Source organism: Pseudochaenichthys georgianus, chromosome 8 (genome assembly GCF_902827115.2).
Source record: "Pseudochaenichthys georgianus chromosome 8, fPseGeo1.2, whole genome shotgun sequence".
Taxonomy (NCBI): Eukaryota; Metazoa; Chordata; class Actinopteri; order Perciformes; family Channichthyidae; genus Pseudochaenichthys; species Pseudochaenichthys georgianus.
In genome coordinates, this window is record NC_047510.2 from 8103536 (window position 1) to 8118798 (window position 15263).

Genomic DNA, 15263 nt, shown 5'->3' on the forward strand with positions numbered 1-15263 from the left:
TGAGCTGTCATGTGGGTATAAATTAATGCTGCGCATTATGGACACAAGTGATTTTCACCCATTTATTAATTATATGTTTTACATTTGATAACACCAATGTGTTTAATACTGGCAACTTCTAATTGTGGGAAAAACGAAAACGTTCAGTAGAGACGTCCCATAGAACATTTTGCGAAACACAATAGCCAGCATCAGAGCTATTTAATAGAAGAGTTACGACATCTCCAATCACTCCAATGGACCACTTTTTTACAGCAATGGCGGATCGTGGAGCCTCTCAATCGTTCCCCGGAAGTTAGCGCCAAGGCTGGCAGAGCTGTGGAGTTGCAGCATAATACACCGTTCGTGACGGACTTTTAAAGGTAAGAAGAAGTTTAAAGATTTATATTGCGGATATTATCAGTACATCTGATTCAAATGAACATGTGTATTAAAGGATGTCAGTGGATTATCCCTAAATTAGTAGATTTAAGGAACGTTTACAGATAACAGATTAAGCTAGCATACCGAAGCAAGTTAGCAACACACGTTGAACAGCCTTTTAATTGTAAATTCCGTTCTCTTAATGTAATTTCGTCCAACATGTTGAATTAGAGAAGAGGGGCTTCTAAACGGGATTGTATGCGGGGGTGGAGGGAGTTAAATATTAGATAAATATAACTTTGGTGCGTGTAAGAGTGAGTGTTTTTAGCAGAGCCATATTGTGTCCTTGTGATTCTGTTGATTATTACCTGTCTGTATAATGTTGCAGCCCAGCTGATTCTGGATTGATGGCAAAGGGAGAGGCACTTAAGTGAGAGTGAAAACACAAAGTACGTTTAATACTACTGTTTTATATAAGTAAACACGTTATCTCCCCAAGGCAATAGGTGTGCTATATAGGTGTGTATAACCCTTTCTCCTGTCTGTTACTCCCTCTTTCAGCACAAGAACCAGAGGGGGATTCAATGGAGCCTGAATACCTGCACTGAGACCCTCACCCTGCACCCTGAGTCTCAACTCTCAGTGTTTTTCAAGCCTTTCCCTGTTTTTTTGTATTAAACAAAACATTAAGCTTTCCCAATGGTGTGGTTTTCGTTTTGTGAAAAAGTGCAAATGCAGTGTTTGTATATAATTACATCACATATTTTGTTGCTGTTGGTCGTGAAATTGCTCCTGCTGACTTGAGCCAGCCATTTTTTCCTCTGCTCTGTGTCAGTGGGGAAGCCGTACATTCGTACTCCTTTCTCTGAGCAATTTGAGCATCCCCAGGCAGCACATCAAACCATGGTGGCGACTAGGAGGCAGCACAGCAAACCAGGACAACACGGAGGAAAAGGCACCGACAAACTGCATGATATGCTATTCAATGTTTATTGAATTCCATGTATTTGCAATGGATGTTCCTAAAACAACACATTTAACATCATCATTATCATATGCTGCTAGTCCTACTGCTGCTGCTAGTCCTTTGATAGTCACCTGTCGGTCTCCTGTCCTTTCTGAAAGCCATAAAGATGACATTAGTCATTTAGATAACTTGTGTCCTCAATTACCAGGGGATTACTGAAACTACCATGAATTTAAGAAAATGGTAGAAATGAATCCAATCTGAATTTTAAAGCATTACTTTAGATCCCCTCCCTCTAAATGTATCAATAAACATTAGAAAGTGATGCTCCTGACTACCATACAAGTTTAAGAAGATAATATTGGTTTGAAAGAATTCAAAGCTATAAATAAACAGCAACAGGCTCTTTAACAAGGCATTGTTAGTAACATGTAAACTAGTTGTTCACACTAATCCTAATATTATCACTTAATATTAGCAAATTCGATTTTATTTTTTAAAACATATTGATGTAAATACATACACATATCGATTTGTTGTATAAATATTGCAAATCAAAACCTTTATTCACTAATAATTAACAAAAATCGTAGTTCTATCTCCTGTTATCAATGCATTCACATTGCCCGCCATGAACTTCCGGGGAACGATCCTCTTCTACATGAACCACGTGACGATAACCGTTTTTGGACTTCCGGTGTCGTAACTCTTCTATCTATATGGCGCTGGCCAGCATGTGTAGTTCTGGGGGGGTGTTCGATTCCAGTTTTGGATAATCTGGCGTGGTTTCGTTCCATTTCACACAGCTGTTTGACGCTCTGCGTAAGGACTGTAGTCCTAAACGATAGCTGGGGATTATGGGTAGTGTAGTGTCTTCGGCCATCCTAAACTCAGAAATGTTGACAATCGCAATGATGTTCGAAATGTCCCTTATAGGCCTACGTCTGTTTCCGGTTATTTTTATTTTGAAATTCAGTTCCTGACGGACGCCAAAAAAGCCCGAGATTATGGAATTAAACCAATACATAAAAGCAAGGATAATTGTGTGTTATTGGTGAGTAAATAACAGTGTGTTATTTTGAAAATTATAACAAATTAGAAGGAAAGAAATATTTAAAAATACAGATTTCAGTATCCTGAGGCTCTGAGCCCCATTTATTTTCCTCACAGACGGCAACAAAAGTCAGAAATTATACGATTTAAAATAAAAGCAATAATTGTGGCTTGATATTGAGTAAGAACATGTTTTTATGAACCACACAGCTTCCGGTCTTCCACAACCTGTGCTGCAGCCTGCAGGCACGAAACACGTTACCAGTAGAAATACATTGCTTTTAAAATCGTGCTGTACAACACGAAAAAAAGGGTCAAATCGTGTTGGTGAACACGAATCAATAGATTAAAAATCGTGTTGGTGAACACGAAATGCCGTGAGACTGGGTTGGAATGCGCCTATTGAGGCTGCGCTGTCAGTACGCTTCTCCATGTTTGTGATTGGTCGAATGCTCCAAATACCACCCCTTTCATGTGAACGCGCACCTAACTAGATAGGACACGGCTGGCTTGAGCGATCCACTTGATAACCCGCGTCGTAGTACAGTTTAGCGAGAGCGCGTATGTTTTGGATTAGGCCAACCGGCTAACTCAAACATATCCAGGTTAAACTTGAACCAGCTTCGTAGTAAATAATAATAATAATAATATATCATATTTTTATAGCGCCTTTCAGGAAACCCAAGGTCGCTTTACAAGTCGGGTAGGGGGGGGGAAGTAGTGGAAAAATAAACCTATTAAACTAACTAGTACAGGCCCCAGGGCTAAGAACGTTGTGCTTACACTGCACTTTTTCTTTGCTAGTAACAGCAGGAGTGGCAACTCCTGCCACAGATGGAAATGAGCTATTAGCTATAATCTGGCATATTGCATCTCTTCTCTTTGATGAGATGCTTAACGTTATTAACGCGTTAACTTGACACCCCTAATTTGTATGCATGGTCCTTCTATAAATAAATACATATATACTTCTTTAATATGAACTCTCCACTGTGTTGTCCCATGTGTCTATTTTTACAGTCTAACATCTGATTCAACACAGTCTGGGACATTAGCGCCTCCAGAGACACTTTGACTTTAAGATGCTTCCATAACTAAAATGATAACACACTTGTTTCAGTGATGTGGTCTCATTCTCATTGATCATCAGGAGGAGGATTTATGTGCAGGCTTGAGGAGTAACATTACATGAGACAAAATGTATACTTAGTGATTATATTGTTTTTAAAGGCAACTAGTAATTGTAACAGATTACATTTTAAAAGTAACCCTGCACTCATGCTGATGTGAAGAATTAACTTTCAAAATTCTGAATATCCAAAAGATCTTTAGGCCTTTGTCTCCCCCTTGTGGATAAATTGTGTAATCACATTTTGTTATGTCGGATCTAAGAGAATATCAACACTAAATAAGGCCATACATACAACATGGTTACTTGAGAAACATATTTTGCCCTCAACCTGAGTATGTTTGCTTATTGATGGTGCAGAAGGAACATCAAATGCTCTGCTTGTGCCTTGGAAACCCCTGGTTGCAGTATCAAGCAGAGCCTCGTTATGTGGCTCCTATTCTTTTTCTTGTTGTGAGTCCAAAGTAAAACTTCTCAGAGCGATGAAAATGAAGCGGCTGCAGATGGCTCTGAGCTGGGCCGGCACCGCAGTGTGAGCACCAGATGGTGGCAGAGCTGATGGATGCACTGTCTGAAGCTGCAGACAAGAAACCTGCTGCTCCCCAACATCCAGACACACACACACACACACACACACACACACACACACACACACACACACACACACACACACACACACACACACACACACACACACCCACACACACACACACACACACACACACACACACACACACACACACACACACACACACACACACACACACACACACACACACACACACACACACACACAGAATACAGCTGATTAATGCAACATTAGTTGATTTATTAGAGAATAAGTATCTTGTAATATTCTCTGTTGAGTTATATCCAGGCTTGGGGAGTAATGGATTACATGGAACAGGAATACAAAATAGGAAATTGTATTCCCTTACAGTTACATATACAATACATATTTTATATTCAAAAAAATTGGGATTACTAGCAGGATTATAATGTTACTAAAAAACTTTAAAGAGCATAATAGTGTTTGATGAAAAGGAGCAGATTTTATGTATTCTCTGTAAACTGTACTGTTCTGTAAGCAAATACTTTTAAGTGTGAATTTTATATCAGCAGGTGAACCTATATGTACATAACATAGAATAAAGCTCAGATTTTATTTCTGCTTTTTTAAACTGTAGTATGCAGTGGTGTAACTATCGACGGTGCAGCCAGGGCCCAGAGCCGGCCAGGGGCCCATGAAAAAAAAAGTTTTTGTTTTTTTTAGAATATTATTTTTTAATATATATAGATTTTTTTTGGTGGGCCCCAATGGCATTGACCGTTTCACGCAGTCTTCAAAGTGACCAAGCAACCTATATGTATTTGTAATTTGTCTGTCCAATGACCTGAAGAGAGAACAAAGAGATGTAACGGCTAAACTGACGAAATTGGACTGTTTTTTTTGTCATACATCGTCCTCGAAATCTCGATTAATTAATTAATTAGTGATTGTGTGATTAGTTCGCTCTGCCGTTGTCAGGCTGTGGTGGTCTGAGGCCAGGGCAGGCTGTTTTTGATAGCCTACAAGTGGCGCTTATGAGTGGTTGTGCGTGTCCGTGCGTGTGTGAGCGCATCAGCGTGCGCTTATGTTTTGGTCGATGGGGGGGGGCCCAAAACAATATTTGGACCGGGGCCAATCACAACCTCGTTATGCCACTTGTAGTATATGCTCATGTGTGTAATTGTTGGTGAATAGGCTGCTGCCTGAATATGCTGAATGAAAGGCAGATTTTCCTATAAATACATCTCTGAGCAGAAGACACATTTCTGATCCTAATTATCTTGGTTTCTTGTTTTAGGTTACATTGTTTGGTTGTCATAGTACACTTCACTTCTTTTAATATTTATTATATAATCATTTTCGAATCATAAATCTAATCGATAGATTTATGATCGAAAATTACCATTTTTAACGATTTACATGTCACAAATTACTCCAAACTACTCGCATATAGTTTTTCCAATATTCACGAAATGCTGTATATACATTTCTATTAACAAGATGCCTGTGTGCTTAGTACCAGGTTGTTATCATACCAGCAATGGGTCTTGCTCGTTCTTTCGCTTCCCGTCTGATGAAAGGACCAGGAGTGGCTGGATCAAGTTAGCTTTGAAAAAAAAAATGGAACACATAAAACAGCCATTTTATGTGTTCATACACTCCCACACACTGAGGGATATATACAGACTGTATACATACAGGGTTAGGACAGCTAGGATGAATAATTGTCATATAAATACTTGAATAAACTGCAAACTGTGTTATCAGCTGCTTCGGATTAATTTGGCTCATGAATCATGTTAATTGTATTTGCTACCAAAATTACATGAGGGAATTCTGTACCTACAGAAATGATGGCGCCCACAAGTATTTAAATTATGTTTTTCTTTGACACCGACAGATTTACCGTTTTGTCAGCCGCTCTCTGCTCCCCTCTGCGATAGATGTGCCGTGACTTGATATATCGACTCTTTTAGCCCCTGCTTTGGCTCAAATCCAAGGCCCATTTGTACAGATGGGGTTTTACGTGGGGCCATTTTAGCAAAGCACCCTCCCCATAAAGCCAAAGTGTCTCATCGCTTCATAATTGTGTGATTATGGTCAATTGCTGTGGTTGGGGTGACAGATCCTATTCGAGCCCAACAGATGCTTTTATCATATTTTAGTTCCCCATTTGACCTTAATCAACCGTTACATGTATGAATAAAACAGGGAGATAATATTTCACTTCTGAGGTGGACCAGGTGTCGGAGGGAAGCTGTGAGCGGGGGAGGTGAAGGTGGAGGGGGGGGAAGACGTCAAAGCTGAACACTGGTGCTGCTGAATAAAGATACTGAGGCCTCCATTGGAAATGTATGAGACAGAAAGATGGTGCCACCATGTGGGAATCAGAGGGCATCGCACATACTGTATGGGAATTGAAGGTGTAAATACTGTATATACAGAATAGTAAGTGGCTGAACCAAATATAATTTCCCCATTGACATCTGTTTGCCTATATTTTCCTTTTATGGACAAATGTGTTGATTCCAATTATAAATGTTTCATATTCACAAAAGCTACAGCGTAAATTCTCCCAGCGTACCAGGCGTCTGGTACTGCAGCGACAGCAACGTAACTTAAAAGGACAGCAGCACATATCGAGGTTTTCTGTAACTGTCCAAGTCTGTTCACATTATATTTTCCATTAACCAGTCTTTAAACACTGCCAGAGCCCATACTGTGTTCCTGTAAGTGTTTACTTTCTGTCAGTCTTCTTCTGCTGTTCCCTTTAGTGTTTACTTCCCGTCTGTCTTACACTGTTTTCTTTTCTTTACTGAGGACAGTTTAGCCATCATGAATCCAAAGCAACGGTCTGCAGTTGTCTGAATCAGGATCAAGTATTCAACAATAAAAATATGTATATGTGTATTGTGTAATAGAAAGATGGGTACCACTTTACAATAAGACTACCCTTATAAAGGATTCATAAAGGGTTTACAATTAGGTTATTAATTAGGTTGTAAACACTTTATTAATCATTAAGAACCATTTATAAACCAGTTCTAACATACATCAACACAGGCTCACTATTTGGCAAGATGACTAAGTCTTATATTGGCTACCTAGCTTACTTTGTCTTCTTCATCAGCCAGCATCCTTGGTATCTGTTATTCACTGAGTTGATTCTCCCCCCATCCATCTTGATGTTTCTTGGCATCTCTTTATGACCATTTATTTTTGAGTTACTAACATTTATAACTGACAAAAGGGAGCCTTGTAAAGTGTAAAACAAATCACCATTTATTAATGAGTTACAACCATTTATAATTTGTTTAAGTTATATTAAGCCTTAAAGTTATGCATAAATTAGGGCGTGGTCACATTGAGTGACAGGTCTGTCCAGTGACTGCTGCTGTTAGCTTCCTGTCTCTCTGCTGTTAGCTCCGTGATGCTACAGGAGCTCCGCCTGCTCAGCTCATCCGGGGAACACAACTTGAACTCGGCCGTGTTTATTGTGCTGGTGCCTTGTTGACTATTCTTCATGCTTATATCGGACTATTGTGACTCGCTTTGCGGTTAAAACAGACGGTGCATGAATGCAGTCTTGTGGTAAGTGAAATTCGAGTACTTTATTTATGTTTTGAGTCATTTAACGTTAATGAATGTTAAGGCTTGGGTTAGCATGTAAGCAAGTGGTAGCTACATCTAGGTTAACGATGCTAATCGCAGCATCCAAGTTAAAACGTAATAGAGAAGTGTCAAGCATTAAGTGGGATAATACTGTAGAATAAACGGCTTCTGTTTGAGATTGGTAAAATAAGGTCATCCTTGTAATTTAGAGATATTGTATTAGGTAGGTAACGTTATGCATTGATAAGGTTATATATATCCCGTCTGAGTGCCATTTTTTCTTACCAAGTCTTTCATTTATGTCTCAGAAAAGCTTTTATGTTTAAATATGTGTATCAGTCATACTAAATAGTCATTATTTTGAGTCCTAATTTTCTTCATGTGTGAATAAAATGTTTTGCTTGGTTCTGTTGCATCTGACTTTGCATTTCATGTGAAAGATGTGTATTAGGTAAGTGTAAATGTTATAACTCATTCATAAATGGACATGTGTATTTAACTTAAAAACAACGCACCCTTTCAGTAGTTATAAATGTTAGTGACTCATCAATAGATGGTGATGTGTTTCACACTTTACAAGGCTCCCTTTTGGCAGTTATAATGTTATTAACTCATTCATAGAAGGTCATAAGAGATGCCAAGAAACTTCAAGATGGATGGGGGGAGAATCAACTCTTTGAACAACAGATACCAAGGATGCTGGCTGATGAAGAAGACGAAGTAAGCTAAGTAGCCAATATACGGCTTAGCAGTACAGATGCATGTGGGCTCACTATTTGGCAAGCAACCGGTCACACCTGTTTATCTCATATCTTATAAAAGCTTATTAATTATTTTCACAACCTAATTAATAAATGAATTACAAACTATTCGTAAACCCTTTATAAGGGTAGTTTTATTGTAAAGTGGTACCGAAAGATGTACAAATAAACACCATGAAAAACCAGTATGTAATCTGCAATACTTCACAGATCTCAGAAGCAGTCTTATTGCCTGTGGTATAAAACTGTCCCTTTGTCTGGATGTTGCGGTACTGTCTGCCAAACTGCAGCAGACAGAGCAGTTTGTTGCCGTGGTGATTTTTTTTTTATGATCTTGTGAGCCTTCTTCACAAGAAGCTTGATTTAGAGGTCCTCCATGGATGGCAGCTCAGTCCTGGTGATGTGCTGAGCAGTTTTCATCACCCTCTGTAGGGTACGGTTGGGGCGGTGCAGCTGCCATACCAGGCTGGGAGACTCTCAACGGTGCTCCTGTAGAAGTTGCAGAGTACATTAATAAAATATGAGCATAATATGTACCAAAAAGTCATAGAAGTATGTCATAAAAAGGTCATAGTATGTCTGTTACATGCCACCTTGTGAACAGTGTGGTGTTTTGTCTCTGTGTGAGACATGTGACTAGTTTGACTAGTGTTCTTGAAATTGTAAGGCAATTTGTTCGATTGTGACTTTTTGTTTTGGTCACTTGCCACTTTCTTCTGTAAGAAACTTATCTACCAGGTGTTTAGAATTAGCTAGGGAGCCCTTTTATCTTTTAGTTATGCAGTTCAGTTTCTTCTCTTCCCCCCCCCCTGGATATTCATTCATTATATTTGGGGAACAACAATTCATAGTATAGTATATTAATAAAATGTCATGGGACAGTATTTACTAAAATGTCTTAGTATAGTATGTCATAAAAGTCTTCTTCAACATTTCTCTTCAGTCCTCTTCAACATTTCAAAACTATCCTATATTAATCTATGCCATACTTTGAAGAATGTAAAAAGAATACTGTATCGTTATAGAAAAAATGTGTCATCGAAATTCCATAGTATAGGTCATAAGGTCTAATATACCATACAAATGTCACTAAAATGTCATAGTGTCTATAACATTAAAAGTCATTATACTATACTATAGTATGTCACAAGATGTCAACCTAAAAAAAATGAAAAGATCCAACATTACTGTACGCCAGACCATTTTTAAAAGTGACAGTTTATTATGTCATAAAAACATTGTACATATGTCATTAAAATGTCATCACAATGTCACAGTATAGGATTGTGATGGAGCTGAGGTGGAAAATCAGGGATGGAAAGAACAGCTACAGGAAGAAGATGGAGGAGCCTGGGGAGGCCTGAAGATCATCTCTGGGTACCAGGAGCCAGACTCTCTACTCTCCGTTCACCCTTTCACCCTCGCCCACCCTCCTGGAGATCGCTGAACACACGAAGGAGATACAGAGGGTTGGCACCAATTCCTTCCTGGAGTTCAAAGACAAAACTAAGGCGATACGCAGGGTTGGCAGCATGTCCTTTACCCCCGCTCCTCAACGACGGCCACCAAAATCACCGTAGAGACGCGCACCATCTCCATCACCGTGCCCACGTCAACCACCTCCCCTCTCTTCATCACCGTGCCTATACGTCAACCACCTCCCCCCCCTGGCAGCATGTCCTTTACCCCCACCCTTCAACAACGGCCACCAAAATCACCAAAGCAGAGACGCGCACCATCTCCATCACCGTGCCCACGTCAACCACCTCCCCTCCCTTCAAGAAAGCATCTGCAGTTTCCGAAGCCTGATAAGGATGTGTGTGTACAAAACGCAACAAACTCTACTGATATGTGCCGGGTCCAGGCTCAAGGGCGTATGGCACTCTCAACTCTTTCCAGGACATGCTGGGGCCCCGCCTGCCTGTAGCTTTGCCGATATCTGTGTTGATAGGTAATAGATTAAGAGCGGTGAATCATCTTAGATACAGGAAGCGCTCAAACGTTTGTGTGAGTTTATCTAATTTAGCAGTGATTCCATGTCAGCCACAGCTTGTTACAAAACACCTGACTGATAGTGTGTTTAACGAACTTAAACTAGCTTTATTAAATGTCAGGTCTTTGGCAGGAATAACATTTTGAATCAATGATTTTATCACTGAGCACAATCTCGATTTTATGTTTTTAACGGAAACTTGGATTGAACAAAATAACAGTGCAGCTGTTCTTATCGAATCAACCCCTCCCAACTTTAGTTTTATGAGTCAGGAAAGAATGCATAAGAAAGTGGGTGGAGTTGCTATTTTGTTCAGTGATTCCCTTCAATGCAGGAAGACATCTTATGGGAACTTTGCTTCTTTTGAATATGTGGCCCTTCAGCTGAAATGCTCCTCTCGAGCTCTGTTCCTAAATATCTATAGACCACCCAAATACTGTGCAAGCTATTTTGATTACTGTATTGACTTTGACCGTCTAGTCATTGTTGGTGATTTTAACATCCATGTTGACAACCCCCAGGACAGAGGGGCTAAATAACTGTTTTGTGTTCTTGATAGCTATGGACTGACTCAGGCTGCGGCCCCACGAGGACGAATTCGGTCGTTTGCGTTACTGTTTAGTGTCATATAGACCGTTCGGCCACACGAGGACGACCGAATACGGCACTAAACGACTGAGGAAACGACAACGGGTCCCAAGGTGGATAGAAATGCATACGCCACTCTCTGGGGGGTCAAACGGCTCCGTGTGTGCGCCCTATACGGACATTTTCAGATCACTGATAGTGATTGCGTAATAGCCCCGCCTCTCCCCACCTCTTCTGCTCACCTCCGCTTACCCCGCGCCAGTGCTGAAGTGTTTCGCCACCAACAACAACAATGGCGGATCGCAGAGTTGCTATCGTGCTCCGGACGCTATTGACGTCCGGAGACACGCAGCTCTGCTCACCTGCAGCTCCTCCCGCTGCAGCAAAACACACACTTCAAGTCAGATCATCACCCTTAGCTATTTTAATTACCTCTCAAACTCCCTAAACTAGTTATAAATATGTTTATTTTTACAGTCGGTCGGGTCACTGATTACTGGATGAGCTGCTGCATGAGACAGACACTGACGCTGTCTGAAGAGAGGGAGGAAAAAGAGAGGCTCCGTGTATTTTATTATTATAATATATAGAGTCGTTATTCATTTGTTTTAAAGCTCAATAAATAACAAAGAAGACCTTTGACCGGCACTTTTATAATTTTGTCCGGAAGATTTCAACTTTAATACACGCTGACTGGCGAAAAACTCTGCCCGGTTCCCTCGGCCCCCACCGCGGAGAATAAACAGAAGGGCAACCATGACAACCATGCTTCTTTGCTGCTTTTGTGGAGGAAGTTACAGCGCCACGTAGAGGCTCCTGCATATGTACTGCAGCTTCTCCAGCGGTTGGAGCTAAACGGAGCGGTCTCGTGTGGACAGACACTATCCGGATAATTATTGCATGTGGACGGAAGCCGTTTGCGATTGCGTTTGCGTTAATCCTATGCGTTTAGCCGTTTTCGTCCTCGTGGGGCCGCAGCCTCAGCATGTGACGGAGCCCACGCACAATAAGGGGCACACTCTGGACTTAATTATCTCAAAGGGTCTGAATATCTCTAAGGTTGTGGTGACTGATGTTGCATTCTCTGATCATTCCTGTGTTTTATTTGAGAGATCTATTTCTGTTCACAAAAAACCACAAAGCGATATTTAACTGAAAATACTAGGGAAATGATTACTCAGAATTTTTCTTCCACACTTGCTAATATCTCAGTAAATGAGCTAGTAGATCATTTTAATTCAAAAATAAAAATGTTATAGATGCAATTGCTCTAACTAAGGTAAATTAAGTGATTGGCAAGAAAATATTTCCATGGAGAAAGGCCATGACCATGAGAACAGAAAAAAGAGTGTCGAAAAGCTGAACGTAGGTGGCGAAAAACAAATCTCCAGGTTCACTTTGAAATCTATAAAGAGAGACTTGGCCTTTATAATTTTGAATTGAAAAACGCACGACAGTCTTTCTTCTCTGACATCATTACCAAAAACAAAAACAACGCACGTAACTTGTTTGCTACCGTCGACAGACTAACTAACCCCCCAGTGTCAGTAGCCTCTGAATTTCTATCCACCAGGGCCTGCAATGAATTTGCCTCCTTCTGCACTGACAAAATTCAGAAAATTAGACAAGCAGTCAGTACCTCTGTATCAGGTACAGCAAATGTTTTGTCTCTGTGTCCACTTAAAATTAATTCAAAAACCATGACACAATTCCATCAGATTAATGATAAAAACCTAGAGGACATTATTCAACTTCTGAAATCCTCCACCTGCTGCCTTGATATTATTCCAACAGGATTTTTCAAAGATGTTTTTCGTTGCATGGCCTCAGATCTACTTCATAGAGTAAACAAATCTCTTCACTCAGGTCTTTTTCCACAGGCCCTGAAAACTGCAGTCATTAAACCGCTCTTAAAAAAGAATAATCTAGATGCTTCAGTAATGAACAATTACAGGCCCATATCAAACCTGTCATTTCTATGTAAAATCATTGAAAAAGTTGTTTTTCAACAGTTGAGTAACTTCTGACATTTAAATAACTGTTTCGATGTGTTCCAGTCAGGCTTTTGTCCAAACCACAGCAATGAGAATGCTCTTGTAAAGGTCTTTAATGACATCCACTTAAACACAGACAGTGGCAGAACTTCAGTGTTAGTATTATTAGATCTCAGTGCTGCGTTTGACACTGTTGACCACAGCATATTACTAGACCGACTGGAAAACTGGGTGGGACTTTCGGAAACAGTTCTAAATTGGTTTGAATCCTACCTAAAGGACAGAAAAAACGTTGTTTCTATAGGTAAATACACATCTGAGTTGACAAATATGACATGTGGGGTTCTTCAAGGCTCCATCTTGGGGCCTCTTCTCTTTAACATCTACATGCTACCAGTGGCTCAGATAATGAAAAACAACAAAATAAGTTACCATAGCTATGCAGATGACACACAAATGTACGTAACAATTTCACCAGGAGACTATGCTCCAATTCAAACACTGATTAAGTGCATTGAACAAATCAATGACTGGATGTGTCAGAACTTTCTCCAACAAAGATAAAACTGAGGTAATGGTTTTTGGAGCCAAGTCAGAACGTATAAAAGTTAGCGCTGAGCTTCAGTCTGCAATGTTCAAAACAACAGATAAAGCCAGAAATCTAGGTGTAGTCATGGACTCTGACCTGAGTTTCAACAGTCACATTAAAACAGTTACTAAATCAGCCTACTATCACCTAAAGAATATATCTAGGATTAAAAGACTAATGTCTGATCTCTGGTCGCTGAAATGGGGAATTGAAATTGAAATTACGGGCCAAAAGTTGTATTTAAGTATTAAAAGTATGTATAGAACATCAAACCAACTGAGACCCGTCTGTCCGCCGCATCTACACACTGTACAACACACACAGACACCTACACACTGTACCACACACACCTACAGCTGGAAAAAAGCCTATGTTGAGATTTCAGATTTTGCGTAGAGCTGTTGAGGCATGGACCGGTGATATACAAGCGAAGTTTGGGGGACGATCGGACCAGCGACATCGTGTTTTATGGCAAGGGATGCGTTTCCATGGAAACAGCATATGGTGAGATCTCATATTTGGCTTAGAGCTGTTGAGGCATGGAGAGGTGATATACAAGGGAAGATTGGGGTAAGATTGGACCGTGTCCATTGGAGTTACAGCGACATCGTGTTTTATGGCGAGGGATGCGTTTCCATGGTAACACCACATTATGTAACATCAGATTTGACATAGAGCTGTTCAGGGCCAGTGTTTACCATCATGTGATGTTTGGTGGCGTTCTGAGCATGTCAGTTGGAGTTATGACATCATCGTGTTCCATGACACAGGTGTTTATGTTTGAGCTAACAACGTTATGAAACACCTGTGCTTGAGCCCAGAGATCAAAGGTTTCCATGGTGATGTGCAGTAATCAGAGCCTTTCCATTGTTCTGAATGAGAGATAAACCTCTTACATGTGAACGTTTTGTTGAAGAACCGTAGCAGATATCGGTGAACTGTCAACATGTGCAGCATGTCAGGACCCTAACGAGCGTCTGAATCTGCTTTTTCTGTACTTTGGGGTCAATAATGACATTTTATAATAAATAATAATTTGGCAGATTAACTAAAGGTGTGCGGCTGCTGCTGTGATGAAAGATTAGCCGGAGTTTACAATGGGCCTTAATGGAGACATGTTGAAAGTTTTTGTCACTTCATGCGCTGTTGGAGCACCACCCAGTGGCGTGGTTGAAGGTTCGAATCTGCTCCGCACAGATCGTTTGATGAGTAGTCTTTTCAAGGAAAGGACTCGAACACCGAGTTATGAGATAAGCAATAAGCTGAGTTTAATGGTAAAAGCAACAATACAAAATACAGAGTACTCTGCAACAGTACAAAATACAGAGTACTCCGGGCTGAATTCTACTACTGTGTGATAGACGTATCAGGACAGTCAGTCAGAAGACAGCGCAGAGTATGAACATTGGAACAGCTTACATACAAATTCTGTGGGAGGAGTTGTGTAGGTTGCTCCTCCCTAGCTATTTGTTATCGGCGATTTCACTTCTGGGCGAGCCCTAGACAGTGAGTTGGTAGTTCTCCATTGGCCGGTTTCACTTCTGAGCGAACCCTAGGCAATGAGTCAGCAGCCGTTGACTCCGCCTGGTTCGCCCCATCTTCTTACATTAGCTAACACACGATATCACATGTTCTGCCTCTCTGAAAGCTATACTTGTATATGT

The 15263-nt window shown here is 40.5% G+C and overlaps 1 long non-coding RNA gene across 1 annotated transcript; it reads left to right on the forward strand.

Annotated features, from left to right (window-relative positions):
* The first annotated feature begins 250 nt into the window (after positions 1-250).
* LOC139434300 (uncharacterized) lies at positions 251-1058 on the forward strand. The gene is made up of 3 exons (XR_011643658.1): positions 251-362; positions 757-812; positions 925-1058. It is a non-coding gene; the product is annotated as an uncharacterized lncRNA (long non-coding RNA).
* The last annotated feature ends 14205 nt before the right edge of the window (positions 1059-15263 follow it).